The 13,273-nt window shown below is 42.0% G+C and overlaps 5 non-coding genes across 5 annotated transcripts; all 5 read left to right on the forward strand.

Moving 5' to 3' along the window:
• The first annotated feature begins 718 nt into the window (after window positions 1-718).
• On the forward strand, window positions 719-837 carry LOC137091714 (5S ribosomal RNA). The gene has a single exon (XR_010908142.1). It is a non-coding gene; the product is annotated as a 5S ribosomal RNA (ribosomal RNA).
• Window positions 838-2,549: 1,712 nt separating this feature from the next.
• Window positions 2,550-2,668, forward strand: LOC137091677 (5S ribosomal RNA). Its single transcript, XR_010908123.1, has one exon. It is a non-coding gene; the product is annotated as a 5S ribosomal RNA (ribosomal RNA).
• Window positions 2,669-3,564: 896 nt separating this feature from the next.
• Window positions 3,565-3,683, forward strand: LOC137091678 (5S ribosomal RNA). Its single transcript, XR_010908124.1, has one exon. It is a non-coding gene; the product is annotated as a 5S ribosomal RNA (ribosomal RNA).
• A 4,343-nt stretch (window positions 3,684-8,026) lies between these two features.
• Window positions 8,027-8,145, forward strand: LOC137091679 (5S ribosomal RNA). The gene has a single exon (XR_010908125.1). It is a non-coding gene; the product is annotated as a 5S ribosomal RNA (ribosomal RNA).
• A 2,134-nt stretch (window positions 8,146-10,279) lies between these two features.
• Window positions 10,280-10,398, forward strand: LOC137091680 (5S ribosomal RNA). Its single transcript, XR_010908126.1, has one exon. It is a non-coding gene; the product is annotated as a 5S ribosomal RNA (ribosomal RNA).
• Window positions 10,399-13,273: the final 2,875 nt, after the last annotated feature.

A 13,273-nucleotide genomic window follows, 5' to 3' on the forward strand; every position in this document is an offset into this window, starting at 1 on the left:
TTAAACACGTTCAAGCAAATAAATGCATGAAGAGAGAGAGAAAGTTATTGAAGTTTTGCAAATTATCATTAAACCTCCCCCGTCCAATCAGATATTGGCCCGCCTATTCAGGAGGGCATTCAACACTGCAAATTTAATTTAAGCTTTTTATTCACATTTAAACATTGATGAGCAAATATGAACAGAAACTCAACCAGACACAACTAATGCACGAGAATGAACGTCATTGGTTCTTGTGGAAGCTCAAACGTGCTTCTTAACATGAGAAAGAACCTCACAGGTCCTTGTGGAAGCTTTAATGTGCTCCCGAACACAAGAATGAACCTCACTGGTCTTTGTGGAAGCTCAAACGTACTCCCTAACATGAGAAAGAACCTCATTGGTCCTTGTGGAAGCTCAAACGTACTTCCTAACATGAGAATGAATCTCACTGGTCCTTGTGGAAGCTCAAATTTGCTTCCTTTTTTGTTTTTTTTTAGGGTGGGAGCGGGGGTTTTAGTTAATCAATATTATGGCACAAAAATGCTGTGAACTGAGTTTACATTTTAAAGAATTTCAAGAATCTTTTTTTGAAAAAATGTATGAAAACACTTTTGGGGGGAGGGGGGCTGTTTCCCTTTCAGATGCAGCCCGAGCCGCATGTCAATGCACTCTGAGCTTTGTAGGGGTTGCTGCTGGTGTGCCTTCTTTAAATAGCTCACTACTGACTGCAGCCTCCGCTTACGGCCATACCACCCTGAGCACGCCCGATCTCGTCCGATCTCGGAAGCTAAGCAGGGTCGGGCCTGGTTAGTACTTGGATGGGAGACCGCCTGGGAATACCAGGTGCTGTAAGCTTTTGCTTTATCTTCACTACTCAGCTAATACACTTTACCATGGTTCAGCTCTGTTGCTTGTTCCTTTGTCCTTTCACGTTTATTTTATTGTCTTCCATTTTGCTTTCTCTGCTTTAAGTGCGGCAGAGGAAAAGGACAGCTCAGTCTCGTCATTCTTCCTTTCACCTCCAGGGGGTGATCGAGAGGCTTTTTTCTCTCTACAGCAATACCAACAGCTACAAGTTCTTTTGTAACCGCTCCTCTTCTCATACAGCTTTAATTAGACTAGAGCTTCCTAAACTATTTTGACAGCCGAACCCCTTGCACGTAAATGATTTACAAGAATTACCCCCTGAGACTTCAAGGTAATATTTATTAGTTCTCTGATGTTGTTTAAAAGAATAGTTCACCCTAAAATGAAAATTCGGTCATCATTTACTCTCCAACTTGTATTTTTTTGCCTGTTGAAGTCAATGGGGACCATCAACTGTCTGGTTACTGACATTCTTTAAAATATCTTCTTTTGTGTTCAGCAGAAAGAAAGAAACTCATACAGGTTTGGAAGTTGAGGGAAAGTAAATAATGACAGAATTTTTATTTTATGGTGAACTAAACATGCAAGTAAACAGATTAAATACTGAATCATTTTTAATAAGTGTTTTATTTTAATTGCTTAGGACTGCAAGTGTAGGGCCTATTATTAGTAGTAGGAGTGGTGGTGGTGGTAGTAGTAGTATTATATAATTGCTTTAACTGTATTTATGAAAATTAAAATATAAAGATTATTGTTATAAATTGCATCTGTCATTTTGAAATAAAGTAAAAAAGATAATAATGGGGATAATACTTGTTTGATTTCCTTCTGCAAGTCACAATACTTTTGTCTAAAATTCTTCACTGTCAAACGTCTAAATATTCAAGCTGATTATTTTGGCAAGAATGAACCTCATTGGTTCTTGTGGAAGCGCAAACATACTTCCTAACACGAGAATGAACCTTATTGGTCCTTTTGAAAACTCGAACGTGCTGCCTAACACAAGAATGAACCTCATTGGTCCTTGTGGAAGCTCAAATGTGCTGCCTACACAAGAATGAACCTCATTGGTCCTTGTGGAAGCTCAAATGTGGTTTGTAATATGAGGATAAACCTCTTTGGTTCTTTTGGAAGTTCAAATGTACTTCATAACACGAGTATGAACCTTGTTGATCCTTGTGGGGAGTTAATGAATGTTTATATGTGAAAAAAAAATTCTAAATTCAATCTGTTTATCTTATAAAGTGATTGTGTCTGTTTAGATCATTTTGACTAAACCACTTGATTCATATGGATTAGTTTTACGATCTTTTTATGAACTTTTTGCAGTGTCAGCGTTCTTGTTGTGTAGCTGTCAATGGAGGGACAAAACGCTCTCAGATTTCATCAAAAAGATCTTCATCTGTGTTCTGAAGTTGAATGAAAGACTTGCGGGTTTGGAATGAAGTGAGGGTCAGTAGATGACAGCCTTTTTATTTTTAGGTGAACTAATCCGACCCTGCATGATTTTTTGGGGGGTGGGAGGTTCAGGTTTTAGTTAATCAATATTATGGCATGAAAATGCTGTGAACTGAGTTTACATTTTAAAGAATTTCAAGAATCTTTTTTGAAAAAATGTATGAAAACAATGAAGTCTGAGCTTTGTAGGGGTTGCTGCTGGTGTGCCTTCTTTAAATAGCTCACTACTGACTGCAGCCTCCGCTTACGGCCATACCACCCTGAGCACGCCCGATCTCGTCCGATCTCGGAAGCTAAGCAGGGTCGGGCCTGGTTAGTACTTGGATGGGAGACCGCCTGGGAATACCAGGTGCTGTAAGCTTTTGCTTTATCTTCACTACTCAGCTAATACACTTTACCATATCTTAGCTCTGTTGCTTGTTCCTTTATCCTGTCACATTTATTTTATTGACTTCCATTTTTCTTTCTCTCTGCTTTAAGTGCGGCAGAGGAAAAGGACAGCTCTGTCTCGTCATTCTTCCTTTCACCTCCAGAGGGTGATCGAGAGGCTTTTTTCTCTCTACAGCAATACCAACAGCTACAAGTTCTTTTGTAACCGCTCCTCTCCTCAGCTTCAACTAGACCAGAGCTTCCTAAACTATTTTGTCAGCCGAACCCCTTGCACGTAAATGATTTACAAGAGCTACCCCCTGAGACTTTAAGGTAATATTTATTGGTTCTCTGATGTTGTTTAAAAGAATAGTTCACCCTAAAATGAAAATTCGGTCATCATTTACACTCCAACTTGTATTTTTTTGCCTGTTGAAGTCAATCAGATATTTTAATTTAATTTAAGCTTTTTATTCACATTTAAACATTGATGAGCAAACATAAACAGAAGCTCAACCAGACACACTTAATGCGCGAGAATGAACCTCATTGGTCCTTGTGGAAGCTCAAACGTACTTCCTAACATGAGAATGAATCTCACTGGTCCTTGTGGAAGCTCAAATTTGCTTCCTTGTTTTTTTTTTTTTTGGGTGGGAGTGGGGGTTTTAGTTAATCAATATTATGGCACAAAAATGCTGTGAACTGAGTTTACATTTTAAAGAATTTCAAGAATCTTTTTTTGAAAAAATGTATGAAAACACTTTTGGGGGGAGGGGGGCTGTTTCCCTTTCAGATGCAGCCCGAGCCGCATGTCAATGCACTCTGAGCTTTGTAGGGGTTGCTGCTAGTGTGCCTTCTTTAAATAGCTCACTACTGACTGCAGCCTCCGCTTACGGCCATACCACCCTGAGCACGCCCGATCTCGTCCGATCTCGGAAGCTAAGCAGGGTCGGGCCTGGTTAGTACTTGGATGGGAGACCGCCTGGGAATACCAGGTGCTGTAAGCTTTTGCTTTATCTTCACTACTCAGCTAATACACTTTACCATATCTTAGCTCTGTTGCTTGTTCCTTTGTCCTTTCACATTTATTTTATTGTCTTCCATTTTGCTTTCTCTGCTTTAAGTGCAGCAGAGGAAAAGGACAGCTCAGTCTCGTCATTCTTCCTTTCACCTCCAGGGGGTTATCGAGAGGCTTTTTTCTCTACAGCAATACCAACAGCTACAAGTTCTTTTGTAACCGCTCCTCTCCTCAGCTTCAACTAGACTAGAGCTTCCTAAACTATTTTGTCAGCCGAACCCCTTGCACGTAAATGATTTACAAGAATTACCCCCTGAGACTTTAAGGTAATATTTATTGGTTCTCTAATGTTGTTTAAAAGAATAGTTCACCCTAAAATGAAAATTCAGTCATCATTTACTCTCCAACTTGTATTTTTTTTTTGCCTGTTAAAGTCAATGGGGACCATCAACTGTCTGGTTACTGACATTCTTTAAAATATCTTCTTTTGTGTTCTGCAGAAAGAAAGAAACTCATACAGGTTTGGAAGTTGAGGGAAAGTAAATAATGACAGAATTTTTATTTTATGGTGAACTAAACATGCAAGTAAACAGATTAAATACTGAATCATTTTTAATAAGTGTTTTATTTTAATTGCTTAGGACTGCAAGTGTAGGGCCTATTATTAGTAGTAGGAGTAGTAGTGGTAGTAGTAGTATTATTATATTATTGCTTTAACTGTATTTATGAAAATTAAAATCTAAACATTATTGTTATAAAAAAAAAAAAATAAAAAAAAACCTCTTTGAACTGGCACCTTATCGTGGTGGAGGGGTTTAAGTACCTGAATGATCCTAGGAGCTATGTTGTCCAGTGCTTTATGCCCCTGGTAGGGCTTCCCAAGGCAAACAGGTCCTTGTTGACGGGTCAGACTAAGAGCAGTTCACAAGCCCATTATGATTATGTTAAAAACAAGGGCCGAGACGTCGCCCGGCATGGCGCAGCCGGGGCCCCACCCTGGAGCCAGGCCCGGGGTTGGGGCTCGTATGCGAGCGCTTGGTGGGCGGGCCTTCCCCCATGGGGCCCGGCCGGGCTCAGCCCGAAAGCAGGAGGGATCATAAGGGGCCGGTGCATAGTGGATCGGGCGTCAGTCGAAGGCGAGGCCCCTGACGACCCGATCTCTGGACACGGAAACTGGCTCTAGGGACATGGAATGTCACCTCGTTGGCGGGGAAGGAGCCTGAGCTTGTGCGGGAGGTCGAGAGATTCACCCCGGTGAGCAAGAGTGTCGCTTCCCTGTGCCTTCGAGTTGGGGTTTAGGTCTCTCACTGTCATTTGTGCGTACGGGCCGATCAACATAGCTCCTAGGATCATGGGCCGGGGCCCCACCCTGGAGCCAGGCCCGGGGTTGGGGCTCGTATGCGAGCGCTTGGTGGGCGGGCCTTCCCCCATGGGGCCTACAGTGGAGATGGGCAGCTGCTGACCTCAACTGGGGATATTGTTGGACGGTGGAAGGAATACTTCGAGGATCTCCTCAATCCCACCGACACTTATTCCTTTGAAGGAAGCAGAGGCTGAGGGCTCGGAGGGGGACTCGTCCATCACCCGGGCTGAAGTCATCGAGGTAGTTAATAAGCTCCTCGGTGGCAAGGCGCCGGGGGTGGATGAGATTCGCCCTGAGTACCTTCAGTCTCTGGATGTTGTGGGGCTGTCTTGGCTGACGCGCCTCTGCAGCATCGCATGGCGGTTGGGGACAGTGCCTATGGACTGGCAGACCGGGGTGGTGGTCCCTCTTTTCAAGAAGGGGGACCGGAGAGGTTGTTCCAACTACAGGGGGATCACACTTCTCAGCCTCCCTGGGAAAGTCTATGCCAGGGTACTGGAGAGGAGAATTCGGCCGATAGGGGAACCTCGGATTCAGGAGGAGCAGTGTGGTTTTCGTCCCGGTCGTGGAACGCTGGACCAGCTCTATATCCTTCACAGGATGCTGGAGGGTACATGGGAGTTTGCCCAACCAGTCCACATGTGCTTTGTGGATTTGGAGAATGCATTCGACTGTGTTCCTCGTGGCACCCTGTGGGGGGTGCTCTGGGAGTATGGGGTCCGGGGCCCCTTGCTTAGGGCAGTACGGTACCTTTACGACCAGAGCAGGAGCTTGGTTCGCATTGCCAGCAGTAGGTCAAATTTGTTCCCGGTGCATGTTGGTCTCCGGCAGGGCTGCCCTTTGTCACCGGTTCTGTTCATAATTTTTATGGACAGAATTTCTAGACGCAGCCAAGGGCCGGAGAGTGTCCGGTTTGGGTACCACGCGATTTCATCACTGCTCTTTGCAGATGATGTTGTCATGTTGGCAACCTCAGACCGGGACCTTCAACATGCACTGGGACGGTTTGCAGCCGAGTGTGAAGCGGCTGGGATGAGAATCAGCACCTCCAAGTCCGAGGCCATGGTTCTCAGTCGGAAAAGGGTAGCTTGCTCACTTCAGGTTGGTGGAGAGTTCTTGCCTCAAGTGGAGGAGTTTCAGTATCTTGGGGTCTTGTTCACGAGTGAGGGAAGGACGGAACGGGAGATTGACAGAGGGATCGTTGCAGCATCTGCAGTAATGCAGGCGTTGTACCGTTCTGTCGTGGTGAAGAAGGAGCTGAGCCGTAAGGCGAAGCTTTCGATTTACCGGTCAATCTACGTTCCTACTCTCACCTATGGTCATGAGCTGTGGGTCATGACCGAAAGGACAAGATCCCGGATACAGGCGGCTGAAATGAGCTTTCTCTGCAGGGTGGCTGGGCGCTCCCTTAGAGATAGGGTGAGAAGCTCGGTCACTCGGGAGGAGCTCAGAGTAGAGCCGTTGCTCCTTCAGATCGAGAGAAGCCAGCTGAGGTGGCTCGGGCATCTATTTCAGATGCCTCCTGGACACCTTCCCAGGGAAGTGTTCCGGGCACGTCCCACCAGAAGGAGGCCCCGGGGAAGACCCAGGACACGCTGGAGGGATTATGTCTCCAGGCTGGCCTGGGAACGCCTCGGGGTACCCCCGGAGGAGCTGAAGGAAGTGGCCAGAGAGAAGGAAGTCTGGGCGTCTCTGCTTAGACTGTTGCCCCCGCGACCCGGCCCCGGATAAGCGGAAGATGATGGCTGGATATTGTTATAAATTGCATCTGTCATTTGAAATAAAATAAAAATAATAATAATGGGGATAATACTTGTTTGATTTCCTGCTGCAAGTCACAATAATTTGTCTTAAATTCTTCACTGTCAAACGTCTAAATATTCAAGCTGATTATTTTGGCGAATGCTTGTGAAATGCTGTAATCTTCTACCCATGGAAATGTTGGAATTTGTGCGAATATGTAAATGAATTGAACCTACAACGTGTTGCATTCCTGAAATGCATGTTAAACTCCGTGTTCATAAAGAGATGAAGTTGGTGAAAAGCAGCATTTACTGTCAACCGAGATTACAGACTTTAATTACAGACTTTAATTTGATAATCACAATAAGCTATAGCCTGTCACGGTTTTATTTTTATTTAAATTAATTCTGCAGCCACATTTAAGTGAGTTGTGGTTTCAACTCACAAAACACCTGCAGTTCCCTCACAAACCAGCATTTGGGAAAATCTAACCTAGACCAAATTAACAGTTCAATCAGAATTCAAAGTAACGGCCCGCTCAGTTCACTCTATTTTTACAAATTAAACATGTTCAAGCAAATAAATGCATGAAGAGAGAGAGAAAGTTATTGAAGTTTTATAAATTATCATTAAACCTCCCCCGTCCAATCAGATATTGGCCCGCCTATTCAGGAGGGCATTCACCACTGCAAATTTAATTTAAGCTTTTTATTCAGATTTAAACATTGATGAGCAAATATAAACAGAAACTCAACCAGACACAACTAATGCACGAGAATGAACGTCATTGGTTCTTGTGGAAGCTCAAACGTGCTTCCTAACATGAGAAAGAACCTCACTGGTCCTTGTGGAAGCTTTAATGTGCTTCCGAACACAAGAATGAACCTCACTGGTCTTTGTGCAAGCTCAAACGTACTCCGTAACATGAGAATGAATCTCACTGGTCCTTGTGGAAGCTCAAATTTGCTTCCTTGTTTTTTTTTTTAGGGTGAGAGTGGGGGTTTTAGTTAATCAATATTATGGCACAAAAATGCTGTGAAGTGAGTTTACATTTTAAAGAATTTCAAGAAACTTTTTTTGAAAAAATGTATGAAAACACTTTTGGGGAGAGGGGGGCTGTTTCCCTTTCAGATGCAGCCCGAGCCGCATTTCAATGCACTCTGAGCTTTGTAGGGGTTGCTGCTGGTGTGCCTTCTTTAAATAGCTCACTACTAACTGCAGCATCCGCTTACGGCCATACCACCCTGAGCACGCCCGATCTCGTCCGATCTCGGAAGCTAAGCAGGGTCGGGCCTGGTTAGTACTTGGATGGGAGACCGCCTGGGAATACCAGGTGCTGTAAGCTTTTGCTTTATCTTCACTGCTCAGCTAATACACTTTACCATGTCTCAGCTCTGCTGCTTGTTCCTTTGTCCTTTCACATTTATTTTATTGTCTTCCATTTTGCTTTATCTCTGCTTTACGTGCGGCAGAGGAAAAGGACAGCTCAGTCTCGTCATTCTTCCTTTCACCTCCAGAGGGTGATCGAGAGGCTTTTTTCTCTCTACAGCAATACCAACAGCTACAAGTTCTTTTGTAACCGCTCCTCTCCTCAGCTTCAACTAGACCAGAGCTTCCTAAACTATTTTGTCAGCCGAACCCCTTGCACGTAAATGATTTACAAGAATTACCCCCTGAGACTTTAAGGTAATATTTATTGGTTCTCTGATGTTGTTTAAAAGAATAGTTCACCCTAATATGAAAATTCGGTCATCATTTACACTCCAACTTGTATTTTTTTGCCTGTTGAAGTCAATCAGATATTTTAATTTAATTTAAGCTTTTTTTCACATTTAAACATTGATGAGCAAACATAAACAGAAGCTCAACCAGACACACTTAATGCGCGAGAATGAACCTCATTGGTCCTTGTGGAAGCTCAAATTTGCTTCCTTGTTTTTTTTTTTTGGGTGGGAGTGGGGGTTTTAGTTAATCAATATTATGGCACAAAAATGCTGTGAACTGAGTTTACATTTTAAAGAATTTCAAGAATTTCAAGATTTTCTTAAAAGAATAGTTCACCCTAAAATGAAAATTCGGTCATCATTTACCCTCCAACTTGTATTTTTTTGCCTGTTGAAGTCAATGGGGACCATCAACTGTCTGGTTACTGACATTCTTTAAAATATCTTCTTTTGTGTTCAGCTGAAAGAAAGAAACTCATACAGGTTTGGAAGTTGAGGGAAAGTAAATAATGACAGAATTTTTATTTTATGGTGAACTAAACATGCAAGTAAACAGATTAAATACTGAATCATTTTTAATAAGTGTTTTATTTTAATTGCTTAGGACTGCAAGTGTAGGGCCTATTATTAGTAGTAGGAGTGGTGGTGGTGGTAGTAGTAGTATTATATTATTGCTTTAACTGTATTTATGAAAATTAAGATATACACATTATTGTTATAAATTGCATCTGTCATTTGAAATAAAATAAAAAAAGATAATAATGGGGATAATACTTGTTTAATTTCCTGCTGCAAGTCACAATATTTTTGTCTAAAATTCTTCACTGTCAAACGTCTAAATATTCAAACGGATTATTTTGGCGAAAGCTTGTGAAATGCTGTAATCTTCTATCCACGGAAATGTTGGAATTTGTGCGAATATGTAAATGAATTGAACCTACAACGTGTCGCATTCCTGAAATGCATGTTAAACTCAGTGTTCATACAGAGATGAAGTTGGTGAAAAGCAGCATTTACTGTCAACCGAGATTACAGACTTTAATAACAGACTTTAATTTGATAACCACAATAAGCTATAGCCTGTCACCGTTTTATTTTTTTTTCAATTAATTCTGCAGCCACATTTAAGTGAGTTGTGGTTTCAACTCACAAAACACCTGCAGTTCCCTCACAAACCAGCATTTGGGAAAATCTAACCTAGACCAAATTAACAGTTCAATCAGAATTCAAAGTAACGGCCCGCTCAGTTCACTCTATTTTTACAGATTAAACACGTTTAAGCAAATAAATGCATGAAGAGAAAGTTATTGAAGTTTTGCAAATTATCATTTAACCTCCCCCGTCCATTCAGATATTGGCCCGCCTATTCAGGAGGGCATTCAACACTGCAAATTTAATTTAGGCTTTTTATTCACATTTAAACATTGATGAGCAAAAATAAACAGAAGCTAAACAAGACACACTTAATGCGCAAAAATGAACGTCATTGGTTCTTGTGGAAACTCAAATGTTTTGGTAGGAGTGGGGGTTTTAGTTAATCAATATTATGGCACAAAAATGCTGTGAACTGAGTTTACGTTTTAAAGAATTTCAAGAATCTTTTTTTGAAAGAATGTATGAAAACACTTTTGGGGGGAGGGGGGGGCTGTTTCCCTTTCAGATGCAGCCCGAGCCTCATGTCAATGCAGTCTGAGCTTTGTAGGGGTTGCTGCTGGTGTGCCGTCTTTAAATAGCTCACTACTGACTGCAGCCTCCGCTTACGGCCATACCACCCTGAGCACGCCCGATCTCGTCCGATCTCGGAAGCTAAGCAGGGTCGGGCCTGGTTAGTACTTGGATGGGAGACCGCCTGGGAATACCAGGTGCTGTAAGCTTTTGCTTTATCTTCACTACTCAGCTAATACACTTTACCATGGCTCAGCTCTGTTGCTTGTTCCTTAATCCTGTCACATTTATTTTATTGACTTCCATTTTGCTTTCCCTCTGCTTTAAGTGCGGCAGAGGAAAAGGACAGCTCAGTCTCATCATTCTTCCTTTCACCTCCAGGGGGTGATCGAGAGGATTTTTTCTCTCTACAGCAATGCCAACAGCTACAAGTTCTTTTTTAACCGCTCCTCTTCTCATACAGCTTCAACTAGACCAGAGCTTCCTAAACTATTTTGTCAGCCGAACCCCTTACACGCAAATGATTTAGAAGAATTACCCCCTGAGACTTTAAGGTAATATTTATTGGTTCTCTGCTGTTGTTTAAAGGAATAGTTCACCCTAAAATGAAAATTTGCTCATCATTTACTCTCCAGCTCCTTCTTTTGTGTTTTGTCTTCTCTATCACGTTTGTTTTCAAACCTCAAATAAAGAATTAAACGGTAGCGAATCAGCAGAATGATCTTGAATCATGACCGTTTATTCTTTATTTGAGGAACACGGAAGAAAAGACAATGCTGAATAAAGCTGTATTTTTTTGTTATTTTTGGACCAAAATGTATTGTCAATGCTTCAAAAGAGTCTAACTAACTAACTGATGTCACATATGGACTACTTTGTTGGAGAACGGAAAAGTCCGGATGCCACTTGTTTACTTTCACTTTCGTTGCACGAAAGGTAAAAGGGAGGTGTGCGTATCAATTAAGGACGGAAGTGAGTATAACGGTAAAGCACACATACCGGAAAGGGGGGAAGAGACGTCACTAGTGAACACAGTTGAGTTGAGAGTGGTGGGAGATAGGTCGAGTGCGTTACCGTGGGGAGTGTGGCTCGTGTTCCTGTCGGCCTGTCGTTTCCAGATCTGCTCTACCATGCTTGTGAACGGGCGCAAAGTTACCTTCACTTTATAAGCATCGCTAATCCGTCCAAAGAGGAAAGCTGGTCGTAACCAGGATAATTGTTGAGTCCACTACGGTCCTTAGACACTCTTCAAAAGCCCTGTGATCAGCTGAACTTGGGTCAGTGACTAAAATCCTTTCATTTCCCCAAACAATCAAGCACAGACGTGCTCTTTCTCCAAAACACACACGCACACATACACGCACCCAATCACAGACGCGCTCACTCTCCGACACACACACGCACACGATCCCAAACATATACAGACTGATCGAGTTTATTGTTTGTATTGATTTTATTTCCCTTCTACGACCTTCTTCTTCGTGTTTTTTTTTTCAGGGACAAATTTGGGTTTAAAACGGACATGTGAATTTATTGCATGTTAATGAACTGTGACATATCTGCACCGATCGAAATACAAACCACGAACAAAAGAATAAGTAGCGGTGTCTGAAATTGTTCATCTGGTCTTTGTTTTGTTTTGTTGTTGTATTTTTTATATTTATCAAACTAAGTTTGATGTTGATGGTTTTTTTTTGGTGGGTGTTTGTTTGGTGTAAACCCATTTAAGTAAAAACGTAAAAAAACAAAAGACTGACTATTTTGAGGTTATTGAACGTAACGGATGGTTATTAAAAACTATCCCGGGTTTTTTTGTTGGCAGGCCTATAACTGCCAGGCGCCTGAACAAGTTTGATTAAAAACAATTTATTGAACACTGAATTGTGAATTGTTGTTTGGGGGTCACCACCGTTATAGAGTGGCGCCTGAACAGGGACTTGAACTGTGAAACTTAAATTGAAAATCATGAATTCTGAATGTAAAACATAAAACATGAACCTTGAAATTAATCAAATTGATTTGAAGTTTGTTTGAAAAAAAAGGGTTTGAACTGAACTACTGCTCTTTGTTGTGAATTATGTCTTTTGATTTCATTGTTTGAAAAAAAACCCAACAACCTACGTCTGGTGATTTGGGATTTGTCCTTTAATTCTCATTTGTGGGGAAATTGTCTTATTGGGACTTTGAGGTGTAGAATGATATGACATAAGTCCCCATATGACTGAATTGTATTGTAACTGAACTGTTATCCTTGTTATATCAAGTTTTTTTTTTTTTTTTTTTTTTTTTTTTTTTTTAGCAAATTGGCAAGGGGTTAACTTCTGAAGAACTTACTTAAGGGTAATTTCAAAAAGGTTGTTGGAACTGTTTACTTAACCTTGTAGTTTGTTATTTTGCCCCAGTTTACAGTTTATTCTCCCCTTTAAAGGCCCACTGAAGTGCCTTGAAACGTGCCGCATTATTCAATGTGTTGACGAGATTTCCCCTGAAATGGCTCCAGTTGTTAGCAGCTCCTCCCCTTTTTTGAAACAGCCAATAGCGGACCTTCTCTTTTTGGTAAAGCCAGTTTCTTCTAACACTGTTTACCATCATAATCTCCTCCATATCGCTTTGAAATGCAGCATTTTGTGCAGAATTCAAATGGGTCGATATGATTGTTGTCTGCGCGGACTCGCGCATATGATCCACGCTAAACAAGGGTGTATGCCTCCATCATACCTGAGTTGCTGCTCGAAGTCCTTTTCAAATTGATGACCCTACTTCACCGAAGCCTGTTAATGGCCTGTTAATCGCTCTATGGACAAGTCTCAAGTTCAGTGCTGGCAGTGTAAAGCACACCATTCCCCAGGGAACTGTCCTTATTTTACATCCCTTTCAAGTCAGCCATCCCATCAGCCTCAACCCGCTTGCAACAAACGACATCCTCAAAATCCAAAACAGGGTGGGTTACCCTCCCACAATACTGTCTCAGCCACAACTGCATCACCTATCACGTCCAGTCTGCAAACGAACCAGGAATGTTCACCACAAGCAGTTCACAGTACCCCAACTGTTAGTAGTCCCTATCACCATTGGGCCCTGGAA

The sequence above is a fragment of the Pseudorasbora parva genome, chromosome 10, assembly GCF_024679245.1.
Source record: "Pseudorasbora parva isolate DD20220531a chromosome 10, ASM2467924v1, whole genome shotgun sequence".
Lineage (NCBI taxonomy): Eukaryota > Metazoa > Chordata > Actinopteri > Cypriniformes > Gobionidae > Pseudorasbora > Pseudorasbora parva.